This window comes from Nicotiana sylvestris, chromosome 7 (genome assembly GCF_000393655.2).
Source record: "Nicotiana sylvestris chromosome 7, ASM39365v2, whole genome shotgun sequence".
In the NCBI taxonomy this organism is placed as follows: domain Eukaryota; kingdom Viridiplantae; phylum Streptophyta; class Magnoliopsida; order Solanales; family Solanaceae; genus Nicotiana; species Nicotiana sylvestris.
This window is the reverse complement of record NC_091063.1, coordinates 99,938,282-99,959,784: the sequence shown is the minus strand read 5'-3', so window position 1 is coordinate 99,959,784 and position 21,503 is coordinate 99,938,282.

Sequence of the window (21,503 nt, the reverse complement as noted above, 5' to 3'; positions counted from 1 at the left end):
GGATCACCCTAATACTTCTCGAATCTTCAATCAAAGTAGTCCGGTCCCAAAATCCCTGAACCCTAGCTCACCCATTCGACCCCAAATTCATACTGTAGAACCCACTCACTCCCCTCTTCCCTAATCCATAACCAGTTTCTTTCGAATGGGGCCCAATCTGCTCGAATCTTAAATCCAAGAGCCAAACCTGAACTCAAGACTGATGATAATTTTAGAACCGAGTTCGTCACAAAATAGTGTTACTCACTTGTTTTGACAAAGAACAAGTGACTAACATTATTTGGCGATGGAATCGGAAAGTCAAGGTACCAAGCTTTTCTAGTTTAATCGGTAAGTTCTTGCATGTTTTTGTGTTTCTTTGATTAATTTTATTCCAATGGTCATTTCCTTATTCTCATTTTCTCTGGTCAATTGAAATTCGATCAGTACTCTGGTATAAATTATTTCTGTTCACGGTTTGTTTCTTTAGATTGGTTTTTTTGGATTTGTTTCGTATAATTGGGATATCAATAGACTTTGAAATCGTATTTCATTTAATCACTTAGTCAGAATAATTAGGATTAGTTCAATAGTTTGGTGTAACTTCTTGTTTAATTATGTTGTTAAGAACTGATTAATATAAGTATAATTCAAGTGTTTACCTACTTAAGAAGCTTATAATAGTGGTAGGGTTGGGATTGCAATAGCTATTTAAATTTAGAAAGCACTAAGCTAGTGGGTAGTTAAAAATGAAAAGGTGAATTGATAATGGAGGAAACACTAAAATGAATGCCTATAAAAAGGCTGAACTTGAGATGTGTAAGGGGGTGGACAAGAGAACATTCTGAAAATACTGAAAAATACAGAGTGGAAAGAAAGGAAGAATTTCTGAAAATATTGAAAAAGACAGAGATTTTAAGATTGAAACATATAGAGATATATATAGAAAGAAATTCTGAAAAAAATGCCAAGCAACTATAGAAATTACTATTTCATTAAGTTACCTTGACGATTTCTTAGATTTTGAATTCCTAAAATGAAACCTAGTTTACTGTTTCATTGATCTCTCTTGTTTCGATTTTCAAATTTTCAATCTGTCAAATCTATTTTGGTTCATTTGAGTGTTTGAAGTGGATTGGATTTAGTTTTGAGTGGGGGTGTGAATTTTGCTGAACAAGTCAATACTCTACTGGTTTCTGAGTTGATCTTAACACTTGGTTGTTTGAATCTGAGGCTTATTTGTTGTACTACTGTCGCTTGAGCTTGCTGAATCTCATTTCTTCTTTGTTTATCCTCTTTTCCAGGTATATGATCCTGAACTCTATTGTTTTTTTGTGAAGTAAATTTGAAGAAATGAAATGAGAATGAGGTCTAAAGCATGGCTCTCATTTAGTTATTTAATAGCATTGTTTCAATTTGTCTCTTTTCAATAGGTTCTTCATTTAACCATAGTTTGAATAAGTTAATTTTTCATTCTGTATCAGCTTTGGGACTGTTACAAAGCTTGGAAAATAAATTGTCAACTGAATTAGACCCTAGATTATGTGTTTGAATATAAGTAAACTTGTATTGTGAATGGTATTGGGTCTTGTTAATTCGGTAGTTCATTCGAGGTTTGATAGCATGATTAGTTGTCTGGGATGATTATATATTCAGGTGATGCTTTGAGTTGAATGTGTACTAACTGTGGCAAGAATGAATGAACTCCAACAGAATAGGGTGAAGGCAGTTAAGGTTTGTTTTGTGTTTGTAAATGGTCTTTAAGGTTATTGTTAAACTTGTTGTCAAGAATACTTAGAATTGATATGACTTGGGTCTTTGCCTTTATTCTTACTTGAAATGGCCTTTTGAGTGTACAGTAGTACTAACTTCTGGAATTTGCTAGTATAAGAGCTAGAATGGGGTTGAATCAAACTATGGTTCAAATGGATTATGGAATCTGTCTTTAATGCAATAGGAAATTCAGGCTAGGTTACGTATATCTCTTATATTATGGAATCAATGTTTGCATTTCCTGTTTTGTGTTAAATTTGTTGGAATTATTGCCCAAGCATGTAATCAGAATAGTCTTGTGGGGATATCTATATTAGCAAAGGCTTGTCCTTTACTTGGGGAATTCTGATTACTGTGGTGTCCTTTGCTACATTCCAGGACTTAAAATCATTGTGTTAAAATGGATATGATTAAGAACTGCATTAGATAAATTTAGCACCATGAATAGGCTTGTTTGAAATTATAATTATATTGTTAAACATGTTGATCAACAAAAATTTCCTTTTTTTAAAGGTGATTTGGACTAATTTACTAAAGTTGGGCTGTGGTTTCAGCCCGTCTATTAAAGGTCGTTATGTGTGCTATGGGATGGTTTTGAATTCACTCGAACCCAATGGTTTATTCCAAGGTTAAGATGTTAAGTGTCCCATGTAGGTAGTTGGATCAATTTTGTGGTTTGTTCACTTGCATATATAAGCTAAAAATTTCATTCTCTTAGACTCCTCCGCTAAAATTTCATAAAATTGGAATTGAGGAGCCTATTAGATAAGTCACCATTCTTCGTCTTTTCCTTTATTTCTATGCAAATGTTGTCATGGGACCAAGTCTTTTTCTTTAAGCATTAAAAATAAAAAATAAAAAAAAATTTGAATTCCGCTTAAGGTTCAAGTAATTAGATTCCTTAAAATAAGTTGGATGTGCGCCATGTTAGATCATATAAATAGTTTACGATCCTCCGAAGCTTAGTTTGAATACCCTTTTATATTATAATTGATGTGTGCCAATTCAAAATCACAATTGCATGGCCTTCATTTAATTAATTTTAGTCTTATCCTTATAACTCAGAGCGAGCCATTCAGTGAAATTTCTCTGGCCTTCAAAGATGTGGTTTTTTTATGAATCAAATAATCATAGTTTGCTTTAGGCCCGATTTTGATTAGTATTGTAATTATGTATACGTTCGCATAACACAATTACAAATTAAATTCTTAAAAGATTTGAGGTATGCGTTCGCGCAACTTCAACCAAAATTTTAATAATAATAAAGCATTGTTAATTGTGGAAAAAATATATATAGTATCCCTAAGTCATAAATAGGTTAAATTTTTCTAATTATCCTTGCGAATAGACCATAAACTATAATAATTTTTTTTTATAAGATTATAGTAAGTTTCTTTTACATGAAGAAAAGCTTTCCTCTATGAGTGTACAATTTTTAAACTACTTAGCCATGAAAGGGGAGAAGAAAGATTATGTACTTGAGATATATAATTCATAAAAGTGCGTTAGGTAGCTTGTTTGAAATTTGTTTTAATATCAAAAGACTATAAAGTTTCATTTTTGTATGTTTTGCTCAGTTTTCTGTGTTAGCCAGATTTGTTGCTTTGTGTGATAATATTTTTTTTTTCTATTATTTCTTAAGAATGCAAGTATTTAATTTTGAAATTTTAATCCTAAAATGCGAGAGTGAGGAAGGCTCACTGTTGAGCCATGAAAATCCTGCTTCCATATATTTACCTCAAAACCAAATCGATAGTATGCTTTTAGGTACGTTCTTAACAAATCAATCATCGTGATTGTGTACACTTTCGCGTGACATAATTACGATTTTCAAAATAAATCAAGGTACGCGTCCGCACGACTTTGACCAAGCTTTTTCTTAAATAAACTAAGTGTTGTGAATTGTGTACACATACGCGTGACATGACTCTTGACGCCCCAAACCATACGAGTATACGTACGCGTAACGCGATAATTCTTTAAGTACGAATAAATCATGCAATTAATATCGGTAAAGGTAAAATGCATGTAGGTTCTAAACACGTAATTAAATAATTTAAGGCAAGTATAAATTGTTAAGCGACCGTGCTAGCACCACGGAATCCGGGAGTGCCTAACACCTTCTCCTGGATTAACAGAATTCCTTACCTAGATTTCTGGCTCGTTGACCGTAATACAGAGTCAATATTTTCCTCGATTTAGGATTCTAACCGGTGACTTGGGACACCATAAATTATCCCAAGTGGAGACTCTGATTTTAAATAAAATAATCCCGTTTCGATTGTCACTTAAATTGGAAAAAACTCCCATATACCCCTCGGGATGTAGGTAAAAAAGGAGGTGTGACAATACTAAGTGTCACTCTTATGAGTAAGGATTTTCATTATCCTTGGTGCAGAAGGATTACCGCAAGCGAGTAATGGTCATCGATGATGTGAAAAGAAGCCAAAGATAAAGAGGTAAAACATCTGTGGGTAGATCATCGTGGCTCCAACTCTTAGTTATCCCCTAAAAGAGGGAATATGGAGTGATATGGCATTAAGTCAGAATTAAGTGGTTCTAGTAACTATGGAATGGTAAAGGAAGAATGCGATAAAAATAAGAAAGGGATGAGATTGCACTTATACAAAGCCTACAGATATGCTACGATTCCAAAACATTATGCAAGCACGACCTCAAGGAGAGGAAGTAAGGGTTCTAGGCTGGGATGTTTTTGATAAACAAGGAGCCAGTGCGAGAAGTAAGTTAAGACAAAAGGAGTAAGCCAAGAAAGATTACGTTGAATATTAATATGATAATGGGCCAATGAGTAATTAACATTTTATTCAGGACGAGCCTAGTTATGGCTAGATAAGTGGTTACCGACGAATCAGGAGACCGTGCAAGATAAACATAGTAACACCCAATATATTGAATTCAACCTCGCAGTAATATCATTATCATACTTGAAATATATTTAGATAGGAGTCGGGGTAGTTAAAGGTACCGTATGAATGTTACGGGAATAAAAGAGAGTTCCACCGGAAAGACAATCAAAATATCAGCTCAAAAGAAACCCTACAAGCATAAGGGCACGGAGGTAAGCAACTACGGATAATTATAGGCAAGGAAAAACATCAAAAGGTTTGTAATAAGCTCACAGCTTTACGAGGGTCAAGGGTTCTCCCTAAGTTGTACAACGAAGGACTAGCTGAGGAAATAAGGAAGAAGGCTTCAACTTAAGCACAACGAAATCAAATTTAATTGTAATTACCATTTTCAAAGTAAAAATATGTGTCACACCCCTTCTCAACCATTCGTTCAGCTTTAAGAAATGAAATAACTCTACTGAAGTATAATCTAGGGTACCTCTCCACTCTAACCACAGTAATCCTAGCATAGCCAGTGTCACGATCTTTGCGTGATAATTAAGAATAGCATAATGGGGCGACACCAGTCCATGCCCAAAATAATATCAGTCTACCATACTGAACACTAATAAATCGACTCTGGTCTCCAACCCACTAAGAACAACCAAACACGACTGCTACTCACGGTCAACAACAATAGAATCTCCCACAAGTGTAGACACATAAATAGGGGAACTCAAAGAATCACGAGATACGCCCAAATACGGGGTAAAATAAGAGTATACATAGGAATAAATGGAGCCTGGATCAAATAAAATCGACGCATCTCTATGATAGACCGGAACAATACCTGTAATGACAGAGTCAGATGCAACTGCCTCTGTACGAGCAGGAAGAGCATAATATTTGGCATGACCTCCCCCTCTATGGCGACCTCTACCTGCCTGACCTGCACCTTGAGCTGGCTGAGTAGGTGTAGTGGTAGCTGGTGCTGTAATCATAGCCTGAGGACTTGGTGGAGCACGTGGTGCCTGAAAAGCCTGTAGAGGTGCACCCCTCCAAAGTCTAGGGAAATCCCTCAGCATATGACGAGTGCCGCCACACTCAAAACAAGATCTCGGAGGGTGTGGCTGTTTGGCTAGCTCAGGCTAGGTCTATTGTACTGACCACCTAAACTACCCTGTGCAGGAGGTACACTAGACACTAGTGTTTCATAATAAGTTTCCTAGGGCCTAGAAGTAGCTAGAATACCATTGGCGGTTGGAAGTGTTGAATGAAATGGGCGACTCACATAGCCTCTACAATGGCGAACTGCAGCTGGGGCATGCGTATCAATATAACAGCAAGAATCTCGACACCTCTTGGCCTCCCTCTCATCTCTCTCTCCTGAGCAAGAATGCCCTCCACTCTCCTAGCAATACCTACAACCTGCTGGTATGAAATATCCATATCCAACTCCCGAGCCATGCTAAGCATGATGTTGGGGTGGAGTTCCTCGATTAACCGACGGACCCCCTCTCAAACTGTAGCAACCAAGGCTGGTGCATGCCTAGACAAATCACAAAAGCGAACCGCATACTCTTGACACAACCATAGCACCCTGGCGCAACTGCTCAAACTTTACGCGCCATGTATCTCTAAGACTCTAGGGAACATACTCCCTCAAGAACATATCCAAGACATAAGTCTAAGTAAGTGAAGCCGCCTCAGCTGAACTACCCAACTCATAAGAACGCCACCAATTATAGGCCGCTCCTCTAAGCTGGAACGTAATGAAAGAACCCCCACTCAACTCTGCTACACCCTTAGTACGGAGGATACGATGGCACTCCTCAAGAAAACCCTTGGAATCCTCTTACGCCAAGCCACTGAAAGTAGGATGGTGGTACTGCTTGTACCTCTCGAGCCTGAGCTTCTCCTCCTCAGAAGCTACTACCCTACCCTCAGGCCGAACTAGGGCTACCGACTATATTTTTATAACCTCTAGAACCTGATCGACCTAAAACCGCTACCCTGGGGTGCCGGCGATAGGAGTATGTGCTCCTCCCCCGACCTGAGATGTGGTAGGAGCAAGTGGAATCAAGCCTACCTGAGCTAGAGTACCGAACATGCCCAGGAACTGTTGAAGGGTTTCCTAAAGATCTAGTACATTAACAGGCGTCTCAGGTGCCTGCGTGCCAACTGGAGCTACTAGTGGCTCCTCTATAGCAGCTTGTGTGGGTGCTCTGGCTGCACCACTTGGACGTCCTCGACCTCTACCACGACCCCGGCCTCTCGCGGCTCTAGCAAGGAATGCGGGTGCCTGGTCATCTAATCTGGTTGTACATGTCCTCAATATTTGTAAGACAATAGAAGACAGAAGTCTGGAATTTCAAAGTCAAAAATTTTGCATGACAAGGAATCAAAAGAAGTGAAATTTTTCTACCAGTTCCACACCTTCCTAAAGATAAGTACGGACGTCTCTGTATGGATCCGCGAGACTCTACTAAACCTGTAGGTGACTTACGACCCCTATGAACCTAGAGCTCTGATATCAAATTATCACGACCCAATTCTCCCTTTGTAAGATGTCGTGACAACACCTAGTTTATATGACTAGGTACGCCATACTGTAGCGCCCCCTTTTTTCCCTCTTATGAAATTGGGAGATCATTTTTGTGATATTTGGTATGGACAACTCATTCCTTTTAGGAATTGGGTTTTGCATTTTTGAATAGCCGCCACCTAATGATCTAATGTGCATTAGGAAACCTATAAGATCTACTCCTAAGCTTGTTTGATAATCAGAGATCGGGTAAGGGTTTGAAATTATCCTAAGGGAAAGGTGTTAGGCACCCCTCAGGATTCACTAGTGTGGTTCCCGGCCAGATAGTTTATTGTGAATTTGTACAATTTAGCAAATAGACAAATATAGGCTCAAATAGTAGGGGATTTAAGTTTAAACACTTACGAGTTTGAAAACAATTAAAGGCAAAATTTGAGAAGAAAGGGTTATAATTTCTACAAATACTTGAAAATATAAAAGAAGAAAAGGGGGTCCTAGTTTTATTTATAATATGGATTATATCAATGCAATACCCGGTATGACACTCCTCAGTAGAGGGGATACACGTGGCATTAACGCACGGGTCAACATATCCATATCTACCCTTCCCATCCCGTTAAGGTATTAAAGCGCGGATTGGTCTCGATGTCTATTGCATGCTACTACCCGACCCTTCCTATCAGTCCTGGAGGATTTTTAGGACTATTACTCCTAAAGGGGAGGGATATTAGGCTGATTTTAGTTTTTAAAGGTGAAAAAGCTAAGGCGACATACAAAACATATAGGGGTTGCACATTAGGGGAAACATATAACAAATAAGTGGCTCATGTATACCTCCTCAAACAAAGCACATAAATAGCATGACTTAAACATACATCTAAGGTCTGACTTTAACATATTAAAGTAAGGGAAATTTCAATTGTTGAGGCAGACCTGTTTATTACATAACTCAGTTAAGAAGTCTGAATCAGGAATGCCTGCTGGTTGTAGCAATTAACAAATGCGGATTCAATTCTTTGGTTGTTATCACCTAAGGCTTGCCTAAGCATTTAGGAGAGATCCTATAGATGTGGTACCTATTTAGAATAAAGAGAAACAGTAATAATTGAAGACGAACGATTTGGATCCTATAGGCATGCTTTCTAAATCGTGTTAAAGTGAAGAGTAAGGTTGTTTAAAACTGATTTAGAGTCAAACTAATTTTAAATTGGTTTCAGATCCTATAGGCAGGATATCTAGTGTTGCTCATTTTAATTCCTATAGACATGATATCTAGTCGAGCATGAATTGAAGCATGCAGTATCCCTATACGCATGATTTTTACAAAGGGGGGTACTGAATATGATATATAATTTATATCCGTCAGTTCCTAAGCATGGTTTTTAGGCGTGGTAATGCAGAAATTAAGACAAGCCCTATAGACAGGTTCTCTAAATGCGGAATTCAATATGCAGAATTTAGGTCCTATAGACATAATCTCTAAATGTAGAACATTCAGGAATTTAATGAAATTGGATTTTATAGGCATGATATCTAGATGCAGAATTAAACATGCAAAACAACAAATGATATCTAAATAGCAGAATTGAACATGCGGAATTTTAGATCATATAGACGTGATATCTACCCTTGAGCATGCATAATTACCCATCACCTTTCACTAGCCAAGCCCCTAAATGTTTATTACAAAATTATTACAGACTAGATAATGAATTACATCAAGGAAGCACAAAAGAAAAGTTACAACCAGAGAAAGATTGATTCTTGACTTCCTCTCTGAGTTATGGAATAAAAAACCTAAAGTGCCATTGTTTCAAAGGTTTTTTCAGACTTGAGTGTATCAAAGTTCCCTAAGAGTCTCAAGAGGACCCCGACAGTGCTCACACCCAAGTTGCATAACCAAATAGAGATGACTGCAGTGTGGAAGGGCCAGCCCTTATGTGTCCAAGTTCAGAGGGAGCTCATGAGTCTAGAGACGACAGTGCTCACACCCAAGGCTCACACAAGAGAACTTAAATCTAAGAATATGGTGGAAATATAAGAGTAGAGATTTAGAACTGAGTGGAGAATGGAGAAAGGAGAGGGGTGAGTTGAAAATAGTAGTAGTAAAGCTAAAATCATAGAATCAGCAATTGCACAAAGGGGTCAAGGGTTTGGGAAATACATTGCAAGGAGCATATATCCTTAGGCAGGGACCAGGTTTGGGCACGTACAGTAATAGATGGTGTTGTCATGCCTATAAACTAACCAGAACACACAACATATAGAGGGGATATGTAGGTCATGATCCCAGGGAATCAGGTTTGGATCATGCACAATAATTTTCAATGTTGTCATGCCCCAAGCCAACAAAAGATATCAGACACATAGGGGATGTGGAACATATAACCCAGGGAGGGTCAGGTTTAGGTCATGCACAACAATGTATGATGCTGACATGCCCTCAAACCAATATACAAACACATAGGGGGTATGGGGTATTGGGGTTTATACATGAGAAAACAATAATTAGAAAAAAAAGGAAAGGGCAAATCATAGCATGCTTGATAATAAAACTCGATTAAACATAAGCAGGATTCAAGTAAGAGTGAAGGAATTAGTAAAGAAACATGTTGTTGTTGATGTTGGAAGAGTAATTAGGACATACCAGTAAAGAAAACAAATCCAGAAAGAAAAAGTAGGCAAGTTTCCCACAGCCTAGCCTTGGCTTTCAGCCGGCTAGACAAGGTAGCAACACAAGTAGTAACACAGAAAACAGAGAGAGTTTGAGTGAAGTGTGTGTTTTTGAACTCAATTGGTTCGTGTCTTTGAAAGAAGGGGGTGCAAGGTATTTATAGTTTTTTGAAAACGAGTTAAGGAAAAGTAATAAGATACAAACATGGAAACAATCATAGGTCATAATCAATTACACGGGGGATTCCCTTTAATTAAGGAATCATTGTTTAACAGATTCAAATAAGGAAAGAGATCAGTTTAGATACAGACTGACTATTGCCATAAAAGAAGTAGTACAAGCATTCAGTAAGTAAACAAGTCTAAGTACAGAATATACTTATTTTGGAAATAGATTTAGCAAGGTAAATATTACAATAAAGGGAAAAGAATCAGTCAATACTGGCGAGTGAAATCAGTGTTCATAAAAGGGAAACTTTAGAAATCAGTTCAAAAGGTGAAGATTAATCAAGGAAGAAATTTCAGCATATAAATAAAGTGAACAGGGTCATCAGACATGCGAGGCCAAACAAAAGAGATAATCAGAAACATGCATTAGTAGCAGAAATAAACTAGTAGTAAAGCAAATATTCGAAGAATATTAATCAAGTAGGTCAAGTCACATTGAATCAATAGTGAAGAAAAAATAGAGTATCAGAAGCATGCAAAGGTCTCACAGAAACAGATGAGAAACCTTTTGAAAAGTTATGTTTTCAAGCATAGTCAAGTTTTAAAGATAGTAGAAACCGAGTGTCAGAAGAATCACATAAAGGAAAAGAGATTCTGAAACAAGGAACTTCAAATCGAGTTAGGCATTTAAACGAACTGTTTCAGACCCAAAGCCACAAGGTTTCAACAATAGTTGAGCCCTAAAAATAGATCAAACAAAACTTAACCAAACAAACACTCATCTAACAAACAATTTTTAGAACTCGACTGAGACCCACAAGAATTTAGGGTTTTCAACAACAATGAGTTCGAAAGATGGTAAACAGACGATTCAAGCAAGATTTTTAACAAAGAAACGCACATCTTAAATATATTAAAAGTCAGAGAAGAGATTCTAAAATAACTTAAAAAGAAAAACCCTAATCGGAAAAAGAAAAAGAGTCGTTTTTGAAAGCAAAATTGAAGAAACTTCGAGAAGATGCTTAAAAGTTTAGAGAAAGCATAGATCTAAAGTAGATCTGAAAGAAATCGAAAGATCTTAGAGATTAGGGTTTCAGAAAACCCAGAAAAGATGAGAAAGGCTTCGAAAGTTACCGATCCAACCAAGAGAGTCAAAGGTCTTACTCGAATGATCATTGTCGGCCGGAGAAAGGTCAAAGATGACCGGAGAAGGGCCATGAACTAAAATCGAACGAAGACTGGACCAGAGCTCTTCATAGTCTGGCCTTGAAACCATAAGGACAAACACATAGGAGTCAGGGGAAGGCTGGTATAGGTCCCCGATAACCTCGGAAGGCCATGTATTAGGGCGGATTAGGGTGGCGGCGGCTAGGGTTTGAGTGGTGTTGCAGAGAGTGTTTGAGAGGAAGGGGATTCTAAGGCGGCGGTGAGTGAGAAATGACCGGATTTTGGGTTCCTTTGGAATTAATTAAGGCAAGGGTGACTATTGGTCGTTGATCAGAGTGATCAACGGCATGGATTAAAATGGGTAAGTGGGGCGGTTTATGAAACTGGGTCTTGGCCTAGTCCAATGAGTTCAATTGGGTCGAGAATTGGGTTAAAATTGGGGTAGGATTTAGGCTATGATCGAAATGAATTTGGGCTATTATTTAAATAACCAATTTCCCCTTTTAAAATTATAAAAAATAGCAAATTGATTTTTGGAAATAAAGTAAAATCTAAAATAATTTATAACACATAATTATCAATATAAAAATACTGGAATTAATTTTTATAAATGTAAACGCAATTAAATCTCAAAAGGGGCTAATATTGTAATTATATGCAATTTAGCTTTAAAACTACTAAATAAATTTGTAAAAATATGCAAAAATATATTAGCTACATTTTAGTACAAATATGAGAATCCAATAAATGAATCACCAAAAATAATAATTTTGGAAATTATTATTGGGTTTTTATGAATAACATAGGGGAATAAATTGGTTAAAAATCTTAAAAAAAAATAAGGAAAAGTAATAAAATATTTGGACACACTTATACATGCATACACATGTTGTTTTGAAAGTATCTTGCATATTTAAAAATATATAGGAAAAAATGGGTATCAACAGCTGCCCCTTTTTACTCGGGAAGGATGAAAGAGTTGTCGGGTAAAGATATGGTGGCTAATTTTGATCGAGCGGAACGGTTCAATGAGATTTAGGCTGTGCCCTGGCTTCTAAGTTGCCTACATGTCCTACATATCCTTGAATCCAGCTAGTCAATTTCTTAAGTTCTTCGGCCAGGTTCCTAATTGAGCAAGTCCTTATCATCAGACTCGGGTGTGCTTGAGATGGGTTGGGTGGAGTGTGGCACGGTCTCCACGTAGATAGGGGTGTTATGGTGGGTGTGAAAGTGGTCATTTGTGGACTTTTGGAGTTCTGGGATGAGTAACGGGGTGTTGTTTGAGGTATGGTAGGTGTTGCAGTGATGGTGAGGAGCGAGATGGTTCTGTTGCTTTGGGATATTTGTGAGCACGTGATTTTTGCACTATACGAATTATTCCAAAAAATTCAAAGCAAAATAATTTCTTTCAATGTTTGCAATTTTGTTGGATTTTGTCATTTTCTATTAATTATTTGCATTTGTCTGTGCACGTTTATTTTATTTTATTCACAAAAATACAAAATATCACGCACTGCATTTAGTATTTGATTTTATAATTTTTTTGGATTAATTGGTAAATTAGTTTGTTTTATAAAAATGAAAAGCACAAAAAATTAGTTTAATTTGCACTTTTAATTTTAGCTTTGATGTTGAGTAGCTTTCTTTTGTTAATATTACTTTCAATTAATTGTGTCAATTATCATTTTAGGTTTAATTAATTTTGTTTAGTTCTAGGAATTAATTCTGATTTTTAATTAAATTTCAAAAAAAAAAAGAGAGAAGGAAAAGAAAGAAATGAAAGGAAATCCAAATCTGGGCTCTAACCAATTTAATTGTCCCAGCCCAAATGAAAATCACCCAATACCCGGCCCAAACCACCCTAACCCGGTCCGATTCGCCCCCTTCCCCCGAACCAAACGACGTCGTTTTATGGGCAACAGATCAGGACCGTCGAGGTTTCTTGATCGGACGGTCCTGAAGCCCAGGTCCCTTAGTATTTAAATGTCCAAACCTGCCCCCACCCCTCACTCATCTCCCTCACAACCTGCCCCTGCAAACCCTAACGCCGCCGCCCCTAAATTCCCCTACTGCCGGAGGCGACGCCACCACGAACCGACCTCAGATTAACACCAAATACCCTCTTCAACCCCCTCAGTCCAAATCTACAAGCACCTTCCATCAAACAAGTCCAAAACATCTCGAATCTTGATTTGAAAGAAAACCCCTAGCGCCGCCCCTGTGTTCTCTGGTGGCGGAGCCGCCTCGGTTCGACCCCAAAATCACACCCCTGAACCCCCGTCTCTCCCTCACCCTAAATACCCACTTAGATTCTCTCGAATCACCCCAGAACTCTCTGAATTTCAAATCTGAGTTCTAACCCTAAAATTCCGTCAAAGCTGTGGGCATGCATGACCTTAAGCCTCCGATTTGCTCGTGTTTGAAGTCTGATTCAACACGAATTGATGTTGCTTACTTGTTCTTGACAAAGAACAAGTGTAGCATCAGTTCCGTTTAAATCAAGGTGTCCGACGCAATTTCGGGTTTGCTAGGATAAGTTTCCTTCCCTTTTTCTTTTCTATCTGAGTTTACCTTCTGTTCCTCTTCTTTTCTTCTCCCTCTCTTTGAGTTTTTTACCTTGATTGAAATTTGAACAAGGTTCTGGACCTAGTTTCCCTTAAGATTGATTTTGCGTTCGTATCTGTTCCGTTGGCTTTTCAGCTTTCTTTTGTTGTAGTTTATGGTCTGGTTAACTTTCATTAGTGCCATGCTTAAATTTCTCATTTTTGTCTTTGTTTTGGTCACTAAGCTTAATTAGTTCCCCGCCTCTTTGTGATTGTTAATTAATTTATTTGTTTGGTTTTTAGTCTTCTGAATTTGTTTGGGTTTCGTCTGTGGGCTCTTAGGTCAGTCTAAGATATCATGTTAAAGGTGTTTTGTTTGGTCTAAGTCTGAGCCCATGTCTAGTTAAGCATTGAGCGCGTTCGAGGATCCAAAGCCTATGTTCAAGTCTAGCCGGGCTTCGAGGTAAGATACAGGGGTAATAGGGGTAAATTGGGTAAGTCACTTAAGGGAATCTTGCTATAACAGACTAGGAAGCTTCTAGGAAGCTGGGGAAGGGGTTGGTTCTGATTTTCTATTCTTTTAATAAGGGTATCTGAGCTATAATGAAAATTTAAAAAGGGTCCAATGTGAAAAGACTAATATCTTAAAGCTGCCCTAATAACTTGCCTATAAAGGCAGCTTTTCTTTCCTTTCAAAAGAAAAACAACAGCGGTTGAAAAATCTCATAAAAATCACTGTTTCATTCAGTTTCCTTTGTGATTCTTGAAGTCATCAAGTTTTGGAATAATTTTCTTGACTCATATGGGGTGAAAATGGATTGAACTTGGTATTGAAAGAGCTGGTTTAAGTTTGCTGACTGGTTTACTGTTCCATCGATTCTTCTGAGTGGATTATCATTATTTCAATTACTGAAGCTGGGCTGGCTGTTACTATTTATTGCTGAATCCCTCATTTTTCTGTTTTGATTTTAATTCCATGTACATTTTCTGAACTTTACTTGATGTAAGTTTCAGTATGAAGATGGAAATGAGAGGTTAAGGGAGTGCAGCAGACTTACCTGAGTTTTGTTTACTTTTTTATTTTTTGTGCTTTAGATCACATGTATGCAATCTAGCTGGTTTCCGTTTGAATGGTGAAGTTCCTATAGCTGTATTTGGTTTGAGACTATTGGAATGTTATGTAAAGGACTCAATCAAGTTATTATATCTCAAATGTGTTTGAGCCTTGAATGAAGTAAGTAGGTGTGCTTTGGTAGTGTTCTCATACATGAATTGGTGCTAACGAGACTAAAAGGAAAATGATTAATGTTTGGTATGCTGTTAGAGGATTCTGTGGGCTATTGAAACATAATAGTGTTGTTTGGAAATGAGATTGATTAGCTGATGTAACATCAAAACTTTAAATTGCTGGTTTGGGTACTGTCAATATTGAGAGAAGTTAACTGAGCATATTTGATTGTTTTAAAGTCTTGGATATTTGATCCTTTAAGTTTTGTTGATGAAAAGTCTAAATAAGGTTAAATTCCGATGTTAGCACTGTAAGTTGATTCAGGGCTTTAAAAATTAAGAGTCATGTGCCGCGTAGTCTCTCAAGAATTGAGTTCTAATTGTTTTCAAATCATGTCGTTGCTAAAGTCTCTTGTAATTATCCATTGGTCCGTCAAAGGGTGATTTTAAATTGTTGCGTCTATGTTAGTTCAGCATTAATTCCGGTTATTTCGCTCCCTGCTTGAACGATGTAAGGGCTCGATAGTGAGTCTAGTTCGTTGCAGCTTTAGGTGATTCGAAATTGGGCTCACCTTGGGCCCAAATGCGTGGAAATAGGATCTGGATCCTATTGACGCCATTTCAGCCCCGTTTTTTGATCATTAGTCCATATTAACTAAGTCTCATTCGTCTAAGTTGAACAAATCCCCCATCTCTTAATGTTCAATTAGTCGTATTCTTAAATAATTTGAAGAGGTGCTATTAAATAGAAGATAGTGTGTGGCCCTCGCAAAGTTAAAGCGCGTAGTTGCTTTAGGTGCGCTATTTTAATAATTTACCTTCCTAAACTCGGGTGTGCATTTCATGTGACCCAAATGAAATCTTAAAACGTTGAATAAAATAGGTTTAGGATTGCGGGTGCATTTCATGTGGCGCGATCCAAAGACGTGTTTTAAACGACGTTCAATCTTCCTTAAAATGATTAAAAGCGGTTAATAAGTTAACAATGCACCATAGGCTCAAACATGTGATTAATCAGATAATTAGGCCAATGTAATAGTTGAGCGACCGTGTTAGAACCACGGAACTCAGGAATGCCTAACACCTTCTCCCGGGTTAACAAAATTCCTTACTCAGATTTCTGATTCGCGGACTGTTGAACAGAGTCAACCCTTTCCTCGATTAGGAATTCAACTGGTGACTTGGGACACCATAAATCTCCCAAGTGGCGACTCTGAATCTTTTCATAATAAATCCCGTTTTGATTGTCCTTTAATTGGAAAAACTCCCTTATATTCTATACCCTCGTCTGAGGGTGTAGGGAAAAAAGGAGGTGTGACAGTTCTGGCGACTCTACTGGAGACAAAACCAGAATCTCTGGTTCAGGGTTCAAGAATTCGAGCTTAGAATAATTGTTATAGTTGGCTTTATCCATTATCTGATTTTGTTACATGATTTGGGCCTAATGTGGTAATTGATTTCTTGTACCGCTTTGATATTCCGTGAACTGTATATAAACTGTTGCGAAATCCCTCTTCTGTCCGAGTCTTCTAAATCATGAAGAAGTGTGCACTTCATGTGACTTCTTTTTTATTAGAGTCATATTCCAAATTTAGAACGAGGTTCGGAAAAGTTGCAAAGCGGTGAAGCTTCTGTATTACTGGTACGCTGCCCCCCCCCTGGCTCGAGCTGTCTGCTCGGGTAAACCAGGTCTAGAACAATAAACCCAGGTTGTGAACCTAGTATAATAAAACCTCATGCCGGATCCCTAGTACGAACGTTTGTTTGCATCATGTGCATTTTGGCTTTGGAGGCTCAACACAGGGGTTGGGTCTGTCTAGGACAGGTGCACCCGAAACAAAAAGACCATCCTGATGCCTTCTACTTTCTATTTGTGCATTTATTTGCTTCGGACTTGCATGCTGACCGGCTTATGAATATTGTGAAAAGTTAAGGAAAGAGAAATAATAGTATGAGGATTAAAGAGAGTTAATCGCCTCTTCTGGAAAAAAAACGAATGTCCAAACAGTGTAGAAACTCTGCCGAATTTTTGAGAAAATAAAAATAAAAAAGAGGAAAAACAGAAGTTGGTGTTTTCAAAAATAGTTTTATTTTCCAATGAAATGAAAAAAAGAAAGAAAAAAAGTCTTGTTTTCAAATAAAAATAGTTTGTTTTATTTGCCAGAACTACGCCAGTTTGATTCTCACAGGGTGTGAGATACATAGGCAACCCCCATCGGGTCCAACTTACATTTTGCAAAAGTAGCCAAAAGAGCAAAATTTACTTTAATAATTAGGGTGATGCAGTTCTTGTCAGAAATAGCCGAATGTCCCTAAAAGGGCGCCAGAAGGCTGTTTTTGCAAGAACAACCACTTTTGTCGCTTTTAAAGGTTTTGGCAGGTTAGCTGACACGGCCTTAAAATCTTCGTTTTCGAAGTGCTGAGAGGTCGTGTTGGCAAGGCCGGATGTTTTGTGGAAATTTTTAAAATGGTCATTTCTCTTAAGTCAAAATGAGTCATGGCTTTCTTTTAATTAAAATCACCTTAATAAATGTGCAGGATGAGCACAAATCAAAATGAACCTTTCTCAGTCCGTGAAGAGATTCCTTTGGAGCTACATATGTAGTGGCATGACATGGGGGGCGACAGCAGGAAAGTTGTGACAAAAGCGTTGGGCAGTCTTATTGAGCTGTTGAAGGTCAAGCCTAGAAAAGACGTGATTGAGGCTTTGATACCGTTTTGGGACCCAACACATAATGTGTTCCATTTTGCGGATTGCGAGCTAACTCCTATGCTAGAAGAGATAGCAGGTTATGCCGGTTTCGAAGGGAATCTCAGAAGTCAATACCCGGTAGCACCAAGAACAGTGACCCCCACAAATTTTTGGACTTGTTAAGCATCAGTCGGGACACCCGAGACGGAAATCTGGTCAAAGGATTTTGTACTTTCTACTTTCTATATCGACGTTATGGGAATCCTAGTGGCTTCAAAATGCCAGATACCGGTCTTACTCACGCTGGAAATCAAGAGAAGTGGGAAGCTCGGAGAGGATTAGCTTTCATAGTGGCGTTCCTGGGTATCTTGGTTTGCCGAGAAAAGACGGGAACATAGAGATGGGGCAAGTAGGGATAGCCGACTTTATGATGAAAAAGGCAAATAGGACTATAGTGCCGCTGATCTTGGCAGAAATTTACCGAGATCTCACTCTCTGTCGAGAAGGAGCGAAATTCTTTGAAGGGTGCAATATGCTGTTACAAATATGGATGGAGGAACACCTTTGCCATTGTCCCGGCTACTTGAATTGCGGTATGACTGGCCTTGAGTGCATTGAAAAACATGAAAAGCGAATAGAGGGTTATGAGCTTCCAGATGGTACGAAAGCATGGCATGCTCATTTGAGATCCTTGACCGCGAATAAGATCAAATGGACATTCGGGTGGCTCACGGTCAGCAAAGTAATCTATATGTCGGCTGAGGTGTGTTTCTTGCTGTTGATGGGTCTTCGGAGTATCTAGCCTTATGCTCCTCACAGAGTCGTGCGTCAGTTGGGCCGATACCAGACCATCCCACACGATGAAGATTTGATCCAGCAAGTCATTGAGTTAGATCCAAAAGCTGCCTTCCCAGAAGAGAGAGTGCGCCGAATTTGGCATCAGTGCAGATTCATAGGGCCTAATACTCAAGTACGAGACCTATCCAGAGGTGAGGTGGAGCCTAGTTACACTGCTTGGTATGGTAAAATATCACGAGTTCAATATGAACTTGACAGGCCTGCAAAGAGACCCCATGTCCACGATTCAGCGACGGAGCACAAGTGCAATGGGACTGGCTGACCAAAGAAAACAAGTACAGGGCTACCATAAGCAAATTGGAAAAGCAAGTCAGAGAACTTCAATTCGAGAATAGCCTGCAATTCACGGCGGATGAAAAAGAAAAGAAAAAGTTATCCAAAGAAAATGAGGCCCTTCGAGCTCAAATTCAGAAAATGAAAGTAGCGGCAGAAAATCCATCCTGAAGCGACAGAGATGAAAAACTCATAGCTAACCTAAGGCAGAAAGTAAATGACTATAGTTTTGATTTGAATAAAGTAGAAAGTGAACTAGCCAAGGCTCTAAAGCAATTGGCTAAAAACGAAGATGAACTAGTACGCCTGGTTAAGCAATTGAGAGAAAGGTACAACGATAAAGTAGCAAGGTTAAAGAAAAGGGTCATCGCTACGGAAAACAAAATGATCAAACAGGCAAAAGACTTCAAAGTTGAAAGGGAACATTGTTATACAGCATTGGTACAATTAGAAATAGATTTGCAACAACTTCAGGAGCAAAATCATGCGGCTGAGCAAACTTTGGAATCTAGGGCCCAGTAGATTGGGCATTTGTTACAAGAAAAGGGCGCCATAAGAGAGAGAATTAGAAGCATTGCTAACTACATCGCTATGAAGTGCCAGATTTGTGAGGATATGACCCGCACTACCTTCTTTGCAGCAGTAATGACATTTGTTAAACATATAATGAACGACTTGGATTGACTTCATAGGGAGCTTGCATATAGGCTCGCGGCGAGACCGAATGATGTCCCGCGGGCACCAGGAGCATTGATGTATTCATGATTTTTTTTTCGCTTGAGTTTGCACTTCCCTTTTGTTAAGCGTCTGCCAGTCATGTTGAGTTTTTCTTTCTGCTAGAGTCCGTCAAATTGTTTTCGAGTCTGTATTTTCTTTTGTTTGAATATGATGTCTATTTTCGGAGTCTGTATTTCATCTTTGCATCGAAAACTGTTAATCTTTTGGAAGTTGCTAGTTTTGAGTTTTGTAATGGAAGCATTCGTTTTTTTATGAAAACTGAAAATCCCATAAATGTTTTATTTCGCACTTATCTCCACGAACTATGCTTGGTCTGATTCATGCGGGGTCATGATACGTAGGCAACCTCCATAGGATTCGACCGTAACCAAATAAAAAAAGAGAGAAAGAAAATACGAGGAAAAAGAAGAGAGTAAGAAAAAGAGAAAGGAGAGAGAAAGAAAAACAATAGAGTAAAGAAAAGAAAAGAGCAGAAAAACAAGAAAGAAAAGAGAGAAAATAAGAAAATAAGAGAGAGTAAAAATAAAGAGAGAACAGAGGCAAGAGCGAAAGGAAGGGAACGAAAAAGAAAGAAAAAGGGGGATGTTTGCAATTAAAAAGAAAGAAAAGACCAGGATGACGCATGCAACCGATCAAATACATAATAGAGACGGTTAACTGTTTAAGTGCATTCATGCCCAATGTGTGGTTGCCAATCTGTTAAAGCCTAATCGCTAACAAGGTTGTTGTTTGATGTATTAAGTCCAGGCAAGTGGTTAGTTGACTGGCATTCTGGCAACTCACTCATACAACACCCGATCGAAAGACAGGCTGAATATAGCCAACCAGGAACGGGAAGCAAGTATTGTCGACCCATCGAAAGAAGTGGAAGAATTGGACGTTAATGCCATGAGGGAAGAAATGTATAATCTAAAGCAATAGATGGCTGAAATGTACCAAGCCTGGGCGAAAGGGCATCCACCACCGGTTTATCCCGCCAACCCTGCTTATATCCCACCATCATCCCAACCCCCGGAGCCTCCCACTGTGAACTCATCTCTAGCCTTTCCCCTCTACCAACAATGCCATGGCGCCACTTCCCATACTTCTCAAGCTCCACTTCCCAAACAAGTCCCATACCCTCCTCCACCAATTACACCTGTTTTTGTGGCACCTCCACCTTCTACATTACACCGATCTTCCAGTGAACCTTTATTCCAAACTCACGACAACCAGTACTATCCCCCTGAACCCACCTTCAAAGTTCCAGAACCATACCCTTACACCCTTCATCTTGATCTCCCAGTAGAGACTGAGAAATCGCCCAAAAATCCCGAGCATGAAGAGATGATAAGAAAGGTCAAAAGTTTAGAGCAATCATTCTGAGATATGAGGGGCTGGGAGGTCAAGTGAGTGTGGCCTATAAGGATTTATGTCTGTTCCCAGATGTTCAGTTGTCAGCAGGGTTCAAAATGTCCAAGTTTGATCTGTATGATGGGCATGGTGACCCAGTAGCACACTTGAGAGGATTTTGTAGCAAAATGAGAGGAGCAAGTGGAAGGGATGAATTGCTGATGGCATATTTCAGCCAAAGTCTAAGTGGATTGGCTTTAGAATGGTATACCATACAAGATCACAATAGGTGGTACACATGGGACGATTTGGCCCAAGCCTTCGCCTGCTATTTTGAGTACAACCTCGAAATTATCCCAGATCGTCTGTCGTTGACAAAGCTGGAAAAGAAGCGCGGTGAGAGCTTCAGGGAATATGGATTCCGTTGGAGAGAGCAAGCAGCGAGGGTTGACCATCCGATGAAAGAAAGCGATATGGTTGATTATTTCTTGCAGGCCTTGAAACCCACTTATTTCGGTCACTTGGTGTCAGCAGTAGGTAAGTCATTTAATGAAGTCGTGAAAATGGGCAATGGTGGAAGAGGAACTCAAGTCCAACAAGATCATGAGTTATTCAACAATTAAGGCGACCACTCAGGCCATTCAAAACGGTACTGGGGGTGTGCTCGGGAATAAGAAAAAGGAGGA